Source organism: Micromys minutus, assembly GCF_963924665.1.
Source record: "Micromys minutus genome assembly, chromosome: 21".
In the NCBI taxonomy this organism is placed as follows: domain Eukaryota; kingdom Metazoa; phylum Chordata; class Mammalia; order Rodentia; family Muridae; genus Micromys; species Micromys minutus.
This window is the reverse complement of record NC_137956.1, coordinates 1,070,880-1,081,221: the sequence shown is the minus strand read 5'-3', so window position 1 is coordinate 1,081,221 and position 10,342 is coordinate 1,070,880.

Below are 10,342 nucleotides of genomic sequence, written 5' to 3'. Positions count from 1 at the left end.
TGCCATTTTATATGAGAGACTTGAACATCCATAGTTTTGGAAATATGAAAGGGTTCAAGGAACTGATTTCCCCATAGATGCCAAGAGATGGCTATACACTAAACCTCAGGCTCTGTTGAGAACATAGCTCAATTGGTGGAGTGCTTGGCTGATATGCACAAAGCCACGTGCTCCTTCCGTCTCCAGCACTACACGAACTGGGACTATGTTTGTAATCCTAGCACTTGGGAGGTGGAGACAGGACAGTTGGGAGCTCAAGGCCATCCTCAGCTACCTAGGGAGTTTGAGGTCAGCCTGGACTAACTGAGGCCCTATTTCATAAACGAACTTTTAAGACAAGTGTTAATAATGGGCAGACAGAACTACAGGCTGGGGTGATGGACCAGTGGGCAAAGCACTTGCCTCGCAGGTGTGGGACCAAGTCTGATCTGTAGAAGTCACACAGGGCGCTGTGGTGCACACTTAGGGTCCCAGAGATGGAGTGGTGGGAGGCAGAGGCCGGCAGATTTCTTGTGGCAAAGTTCCAGGCCAGTGAGAAACCCTGTCTCAAATGGAGTGTGGAGGGCACCTGCAGACTGACCCTGGGGCTCATCTTCCAAGCACCACATGCACAGGTGCATCCACTTACATATATGTAAAGAATACAACAGAAGTGGCTGGCATTTAGGCCCTATCTACAGACTCACTACTCTGAATCTGTGAGCTTTAACGTCAAATATAGAAATCCTCTGAACTAGTACATATAGAAACTATATATTTATAGGGCAAGTGTCTGAAATGAAATGTTTAAAAGTGTGGGTTTTTAGGCATAGTTAGAATCCATGGTCTTCCACCAGAATAGCATATAATAGTATACTATTTGTATTGCTGTGTATTACTACCATAATTTAGAGCTGTTAATAAAACCCAATCAAAAGACTATGATTTCTAATTAATACTAACATTTTTACCTTTGTTTGCTTAATATATGCTATATCCAATCTTAATTTAAGATGCAATTTGAATCTAATTCACCCGCTCAAGAGATTTAAATAATTCATCTCTAATAATATTTCATCAGGCAGACCATTTTATGGCACTTTAAATGCCAATATAGGAAATTAGCCTGGGTATGATGGGACATAACTTATAACTCAACCAAAAGACAGAATAACAGGAAGGGAGGAAAAAAAGCAGAAAGACCTTAACTACACGACATTTAGTCTTGTTTCTAAAACTGCATACAGTGCTCACTGGGAGTCGAGGTTAGGAGCTTAGAGATGGCTCCCCCAATCCCGAGGCCTGGAACTCAGCTCCCAACACACATGTAAGTGTCATATGGGTGCAGTGGCTCGCCTAAAACAGTGACCAGGAAGTGGAAACTCCATCTTCAGGGAAAGCTGATAGCTAGTCAAGCCCATAGGTGAGCCCCGTGGTCCAGGGGGAGACCCTTCACCAGAATGTAAGGTAAAGAGTGACTCAGGAAGGCAGACAACGTCAGCCTCTAAAAGAGAGTTGAGGGTTTTTTTTTTTCCTTTCACTGTTGGAATTTTGGGTAAACATGCTTCTTTATATGCTGATTTTCATTAGTTTAGTAGCTGGGGACCTCAGGCCCTCGGCTGACGTCTCTGTGGATGTGCTGGTGGTAGAGATGACAGCAGGCGGTACCACCTTGGGACTAAGCAGAACCCAAGAGTTGGGAGCCCATGTTCTGAGTCTTCAGTCAGGGTTTCTGCCCACCTTCTGGATAGTTTCCTGTAAACATCGTGATTTTTATTTTTGACATTAGGACTTCACAGTCTGGTATCTTGGCATCTCAAATGAAGGGTTTAGATGAAACCAGTTTCCCAACCTACATTCTGTAGAACACAGATCCCAAGTGATCTAAAAGGCACAGTGTGCCACACCCTGCCGTGGACAGTCTCCAGGAACCTCAGTGTAGTAAAGGCTCTGGGAGTCTGGTCTGACTGAGCAGTGTCTGCACAGCTCCATCTCTCAAAGGCGCTCGCCACAAAACCCTTTCTCTTATCACAGGCTAACATCTGCTGAGTCACACTTCGAGAAACATTGCAATAAAAGGGTATGATTATATCGGAAGCAGAAGGCTGAGAGATGAGTGGTCCCCTGAGGACAAGTGGCCCCCAGGAGTCTCAGTCAGCGACCACACCTGGCCACTTGTTAGCGTCTCACCTTCCGTATCCTGACAGCTGCATCTAGGGAAAATGCTCATCAGGAACCGGCAAGGGCAGCAGGAACTGAGACCTGAAGACAGCTCAGCCACTGGGATTTCAGATTTTGTCGTTCTTGCCTGGCAATTGCTACCCAAAGAAGGGTTTGCTTTGGTTCCCATCCTCAAGGAACAGTCTGTCAGGTTAGGAAGGCTTGGCGGGGGTCGGGGGGGGGCAGCTGGTCACATTGTATCCATAGTGAGGAAACACTTTGCCCCATCCTCCGCCCTCCCCCTCCCCCCACAGATCTGGAATCCGGGTTTATGAAATGGTTTTACCCATAGTAAGGATGTACTCTCCCACCACAACGTATCCAGTCAATAACTCCCTTAAAGATGCGCTCAGAGGTATCTCGTTTTTAACTAATGGGAGTATTATTGAACAGCTATCCACAGTCCACGAAGCTAATGAGAGGACAGAATGCCTCAGATATCCCAGCTGCCTCTGGGATGTCTGTGGGGTGTTTTCTTGCTTAGTGATTGATGTGGGAGGACAGGTGGTCCACAGTGGTAAAGCAAACAGGCTGAGAGGCAGGAAGCAGGTTCCACCAGGGGCTCTGCTTTCTGATCCTGCCTCTAGGTTTCCGCCTTGAGTTATTGCCGGGGCTTCCCATTAACCGACTGTGATGCGGAAGTGTGAGCTAAATAAACCCTTTTTTTCCCCAAGCTGCTTTTAGTTAGTGTTTTACTACAAAAAAATCAAACTAGGACGGATCCAGTACCAAAGATAGTATGTGTGTAGGTGTATATGTATGTGTGTGTGTTTGGATTTTGTTCGTCATCCGTGTGTATACATGTGCATGCACACATGTATGGGAGCCATAGGTTAATATTGGATGTCCTCCTTTATTGTTTTCCACCTCAGTGAACCTGGGATTCTCTGATTGGTCTAAACAGGCTGGCCAGTGAGCTCCAGAGAGCTCTCCAGGCCTCCACCCCAACTAGGCCCTCATCCCCGATGCTACACTATAAACACATGCTGCCTGCACATGGATTTTATGCCTAGCTTTTACATGAGTGTTGGTGTTCCAAACTCAGGTCCATTTCTTCATGCTTGTGCAGGAGGTACCTCAGCCTCTGAGGCGTCTCTCCAAGCCTCAGATAGCATCTTCTTTACTACAGCTTGAAAAAACCTTGCACATCATTTCACGTGATCTTTGCCTCAAGTTAAAAGGACACAGGACCTGGGAAGAAGGCTCAGCCGATAAAGTTCTTGCCATTCAAATATGAGGATAAGAGTTTGATGCCCAGGACCCACGTAAAACACTAGGCACAATGGAAGTGAGATCCTTGGGCCTTCCTGCCAGCTAGCTTAGTCTAATAGATGAGTTCCAGCCATGTTGAGAGACCCTGTCTCAAAAAAATAAGATGGAAGGTAACTAAGAGAAACACCTGACACCTACCTCTGGTTTCCACATTCATGTGTGTGTGTGCATGCACACACACACACGGCCCATACATGACACACTCACTATACACACACAAACACAGTCCATGCATGAACATGTATACACACACACACACACACACACACACACAGTTTTAGGCTTCTGTTTCTTCTCATGTTATTTTCTTGGGGTTGACTAAGGAGATAACGGTGATCTCTCTGCACTCACAACTATAGTGTAGCCTACTCCCAAAGTAATTAAAGAACCAGGAAATTTGCATGCTTTTTCTCCAAAACCACTCTTGAGTAGCAGATGGCACACACAAATGTTTTGCTCTGGAGACATATGGAAACCTCTCTGTTTCGTAAAAGCCTCAATGAATATTAAGCTAGTCGCTGTGGAATAAGATGTGATAATCCCCTAAACAGGCCTAATTAGGTCATATAGCTACTGGGTTTACAGAACATAATAGGTGGAAATCACGATGTGATTGGGGTTTTATTAGCAGTGAGTGTTTTTACACCTGAGTGTTCCTGATGGTGCCAAAGAAATACCTGTTTCCCTTTATTTCTCATACAGTCTATTCAGTCACGTTCATTCTTTTTCTAATTGTAAAAGAATTTGGCTCGATTTTTACATTAACTTTTCAGCTGTCTCCAGACAGGGAGGGCAAAGAATTTCAGAAAAAGAGAGGACATTTTATCATAGATTCTGGAATAATCCAATATGTTCTCTTATTATAAGTCCTTGCTATTATTTAATTAGTGGGAGAAAAGCTTTTTCTTTTTTCTTTTCAGGAAACCATTATCCATACTGAGTTAAACTGGAGGCAGAAATTTGATTATATTTGACTCAAAATACAAGCAAAATTTAAGTGAGAAACAGACAGACCATGTCTTCGTGCCTGCCACATGTGTAAAGTTTACCACAGTAGCCAGATGAAAAGGACCCCTTGGAGCTGAAGTTTTAGGCAGTGTGAGTCATCCGGCATGGGTTGGAAACTGAATTTAGGTCCCCTGAAGGAGTAGCAAGTGCTCTTTTAATGGCTGAGCCATCTTTCCAGCACCAGAATTTAATTGTTCTCTTTAACCCTATAGTTTAGCAGTCAATAGATCTTTAATAGGCTAACAAGCTACTGTCATCTCAGAAAGCACTGGAACTGTGTGGAAAGAGAGAAGTGTTCTGATAACTGAGTCATAAGTAAATAACATTACTTACAAGCAGGAACTAGGTATGATGAGCCACTTTCCTGGCACTATGGCCTGCTGTGGACCCAGAAGACCTCTGAGCTAAATTGATTCAATCAGGGTGTTTGAGTGGCCCAGGGGAACAGTGTCTTTAGGACCAGGCCTTCAGCCCTAAGGTTACCTGTTATAAGAACCTTAGTTTCAGAGCAGAAATCATTGAGCCGATGGGAAGGGATAACACCCCTCCGCCCCACGTCCTCTGATAGATGAGGCAATGGAGGTAAAAGCTGTTGTGGTTGTTGTGGACAGAAGCTAGGCCACCCAACGACAGACCCTCAAGACAGACATGGTCAGAGCCTGGCAGTACTTAACCTAATCTTAACCTTAGTTGTCTGCTGAAGCAGGGTACCATAGGGCTTGGCTGTCCAATGGTTTGGGTTACCCTGGCTTTGGGCCATACCCCTCTCCTCAGATAGGCCATGTTTTGCTTTGTTTTTTTACAGTTTAAAATCAGTCCTTCTGCTTAAGAGAATGACATGCAGGAATGTTCCTGAGTTCAGCCTTGTGCTCCCACTGCTTGGCAGAACTAGACACAAATGTCCCAGCATGTCCAGCAAAAGTACATGTGCCAATGTTCACATGTGTCCTCTCTGGGCTTATTTCTGTCTCACAGAATTATGTGTGTAGGGTTAAGACTGACCCCACTCTCAGTTCAAGTAGCTTCAGCCAGTCGACTTAGGCTCTTCTCTTGGGTCCTTGATTGTTTTAGGGAAGGGTAATCGATCCTTGAAGAACTCAATTTCAGAGCATGAATTCAACTCTTTGGGAAGAGGGTTCTTTATTTTCTTATCTGTTTTAATATGGAAGCTGAGAGACCAGAAGTTTCAGGCAGACATGTTGTAACCACATGCGATGTGGCTGTTTGAAATAAGTACTACTTTGAAGAAGCATTATGAAACTGAGAGGGAGGGGCCAGGACCCAGGCATGTGATCTGAGCTGCTGGATTAAGCATCTCCTGTTGCCAGATCTATATCTGACTCAAGCCTAAAATGCTCTTTTATTCGCCACTGTAGTATCTCACTACCTGTTTGTGTACACAGCTCTGCTTTGCTATTGGATCAAAGTCCATTCAAAGTTGGCTCAAATGACTTTCTCAGGCTGGGGTAGAACAGACCAGTGGTAGAACACTTGTGCAGTAAGCAAGAAGCCTTGGATTTAATCCCTATCACTGCAAGGAGAAAAAAATAACAAGGGGCCAGCAGGATGGCCCAGCAGGTAAAAGTGCCTGTCACAGGAGTGGAACAGTCTGAGTTAGAACCTTGCACCGAATCGTGGAAGTAGAGAACAGGGCTCCTGCAAGTTGTACTTTTTTGACACAAAATCCTATAATGTAGCAATACTTAGTTAATTAAAGGAATGAAACTTCCTAACATTTTATTGTTAGAAACCTTTTTATCAAAAAAGGAATAACTTAATAGGAATTAGAATGGATTTCTTCAAGTCTCTCTTGGAGTAGAGAGCTGAGGCCCAAGCTTTTGGCATGATAAGCCATGCCTCCCCTTTCTGAGAGCTAGATTCTATCCAGAAAGAGCCACCTAGATTATTGCAACCTGGATGATTTCTCTGTTGTAGGTGTCTAAGGCTCTGCCATTAGCCTCCAAGAAAAGTTTTGCCTTTAGCTGGTCATTGGCCTTTGCCAGTGTTCTAGGGGCCCCTTTCACAGCAAGCATCCCTCAGTTATGACCACCAGCCTGGCACTGAGAGATGCATGGTATCCACCCAACCCTTCTACACTGGCTTTGTTACAGGAGGCTGGTTTTGTAGACTTATTAGCAAACAGAATCAGTAGGTTCATTTGTCAGTTCTTGTATCTGACTTTATTAATATTGCATCAAGTGACATTATTTAAATCGCACTGTGATTTGGCGTTAATATTTGGACAATCAAGACAGAAGACTGAACAATCAGCATGAATGCTCAGATATTAAGAAATAGACACCCAGCCAATGAGAACAGAAGCATTTGATGGAAATTAAAACCAACCAATCAATCAAAATAGTCCCTTGGCTTACCTAGGGTGTGCCAGCAAAATGTCTGCTCACACTTGTTGCTCAGCTTTTCATTGTTCGCTTACCCCTCAACTAGCTGAGAGCAAACTGAGGCCAGCTCCCACAAGACAGATTTTTCTGTGACCTCCGGTGGCCTTGCTGAGCCAGCTTGCCAGCTTTATAATGTAAGCCTAATGAATATTTGTTTGAGTAGACATTATTAACCTGGTGATTGCTCAGGAAATATCAGTGGGTGGAAGAGTACAGCTTGTCCCTCTCTGATGAGGATAATTATAGAATTACACCAGCAGTACATCACTAAACAAATGGAGTGTTTTTAGATGATACACCGGTGATAAAGGAATTGGTATTTGTAAGGATCCTGACGGAGTAGAAAAAGAACATATAATTGGACTGGTTTCTTAAACACAACAATGAGTAGTGTAATTACAGAACGAGTAACAAATATAGGAGAGTATAAATGGAGAGATACTGATGAGGCCCAAAGGATGGAGGACTTGAGCCAATAAAACCCCAATTCTCCCCAACATCCTTTTGTTTAAAGTTAGCTATCCTGGTTGATTCATTCATTCAACAGCTTATCCAGGTTCCTACTATGTACAGAGTCCAGCAGGGTATCCTGGGGATACAAGAAGTCTCTTTCCTCGAAGAGCTCCAAGATTGAAGGGAGAAGACAAAGAAGTATACAAATTATTCCATTAAGCAGAGAGGACTTACATCACTGCTGAGTCACCAAAGAGGACAGTGACTATGAAGGACATCTTTGTAGGCCACCAGGACAGCTGTGCTCAAACAAAGGCAGAAGGCCAGTACCCAAGAGTAGCTGTCTGGAAGCATCAACATGGAGGATGCCATCTCATGGCTCAGAGGCTTCTTGCCCTGAATATCCAGGTTCCTATAAGCAACTGTGTTCTTGTAGAAGGGGAGAAAGAAAATCCCATAGTGGCCAATTTCTACTTTGTCAATTACAGGTCTCACCCCACATGTAGTTTCTCTTAAGAAAACATTTCTCAAAGTCAAGTGTAATGGATCAACACATCAAAATTCTTGGGCTGAGGAGATGGCTGAGTGGATAAGACACAAGGCAGGCAAGTGTGAAGGCTAGAGTCTGCATTTCCAGAACCCACATGAAGTGGGAGGCAGTATTGATTCGCCTGTAATCCCAGTGTGCACCTATGACAAAGTAGAGACACAAGGATCCCTAGAAGCTCATGTCAGCTCATCTGGCCTATGCAGAGGTGAACATAAGAGACCCTGCCACAAACAAGATAGAAGACAAGGACTGATACCTGAGGTTGTCATCTGATCTCCACATGCCTACTGTAGCATGCAGTGCCCCCAACATACACACAAACATGTGCGCATACATACACAATGAACACATTGCAAAACAAATTCTTGACTGAGGCTGAAATTTTGCATAGAGGATACAGTGTCTGTCAAGAATATCATGGTTGTTTTTGGTGGGGAAGCCTTGCTATCCCAAGAATAACTAGTACAGGAGATAGTAATATCCTCAAATGTGTAAAACATGTCAACCTTGCTTCTTTCATGAGCACAGCCATCCAGCCAGGAACAAGAGAGTCCAGAAAACAAACTCTCATCAAAACCATCCTCAAACACGATCCCTTTCAGTATTATGATTATAGCATGACTCAGTCACCAGTAGGGGAAGAAGAGCTTCTTAGAGATAGGAAGAGAGATTGTTCAGGTCCTGAAATCTACACAGGGCAAACTCCTAGGATGTCTTCATTCAGTTCTCATCTACAATATTTACAGTACAAAAATCTTTAACCAACATTTTCTTAATAAGTTGACCGAGCTGGTCCATACCCTTTACAGCGATGTGTTTGAGCAGACGGCAAAAAGCATGGGTTTGACTGTCTTCCTTGGGCCGTTGTAATGTGACATTTAAGAAGAGTCTCATCCAATTGAAAACTGACATCAACGAGGAATCTGTTGCCTGCTGCCCCCTCATCTGCAAATACATTCTCAATAAAACCTTTGAGCAAATGGCTTGAAGCACTGTTACCCACTTACTATCACTATAAATTTTGTCTTTAATATACCAGTGTATAAAATCTGAGGCTTTATAATGTATAATGAAAGGAAAATCTGATTTTTAAAAATGTCAATATATCAAAATTCCCCAATAGTTCACCATTGGTATACAAATGTAGGATTAAAAAGTCCCAGTGCACATAGGTGGTAGCAGAAAAAAACTGAGGAACTGAAAATATGACAGAATTTTTTAAAATTCCATTAATTAACAAAATTTCCCTAAGGAAATTTAGGGACTTTAAATTTCCCAACTTGCATTTCTTTTCTGAACTTAGTTATTTACGGTATAAGTATGTCCATTTTTACATATACTAAAAGGTAATAGTTGGAATAGTAGAACCAAAAGTTATTTTCTTAAAAAAAAAAAAACTTTATGTATGGGTGTTTTGGCTACATGTATACCATATGTGTTACCTGTCTCTATACTACCCCACATGTGAGCAATGCCCGAAGGGGCCAGAAGAGGGCATCAGGTCTCTTGGGACTGGAGTTATATGGGTGGTTGTGAGCCATCACATGGTTGCTGGGAACCCAACCAAGGTCCTCTTAGAGCAGCTAGCGAAACGTAACTTTAACCACTGAGCCATCTCTCCAGCATTCCTCCCTCCAAAGTATTTCAAGATGAGGGCCAATGAGGTGATTTAACATGCAAGTCTGATGACCAGAGTTTGATCCCCCAAATCTATTAAACATGAAAGAACCTAACTATATAATATTTTCCTCTGATCTCTACACACATGCCATGACACAAATCCCACCCCCATCACATACATACATGTAATAAAAATAAAACATAATTTAAATGTAAAAAATAGAGAAGTTAGGAAGACTCCAGTGGACTTGGAAGACTTCCTTCTAGTCCATGAATGAGGACCGAGGAGTGGAGCTGAACCACCGACAATTGTTCAGACCCTCGGTGAAGCCCTGCTCAGAGGCATGCTTCAGAACTTGGCTCGGGCAAAAAAGCTTGATGTATGTCAGAAAGCAGGGGTTCCTTCTCCAAAGGGAGCTAAGTCCCGCCTCAGCTTCGACCTAAGGCTCACTCTAGACATTAGCTATTAAGTTAGCAGAAGCAGCTGCTGCCCTCTGGGTATTGTGTGATCAGTAAGTGTGAGCTAATGATGCCTTTCATCCTCTCCACACTGAAAGTGATGTCAATATTAGGACCAACTGCATTTTCTGCTACAATAGAATTAGATGAGCAACATCACTGATATTGTACTTGAAGTTATGGGCATCCAACATACATCTTAAAAGAGTCTGTCAATGTGTTCAATTAACTGTCCAGTGTTTTCTTCTTATTCGAATGGTTAACTCCACTGTTTCCTGTAATAATTTCTTCTAGAAGGTATTTCCTTGTCTCTAGGGTAAGTTCAGTCTTAGAGATTTTTAGATAGTTTGGTGTCAGGCAGAGCCCCTGTAATCCTCTT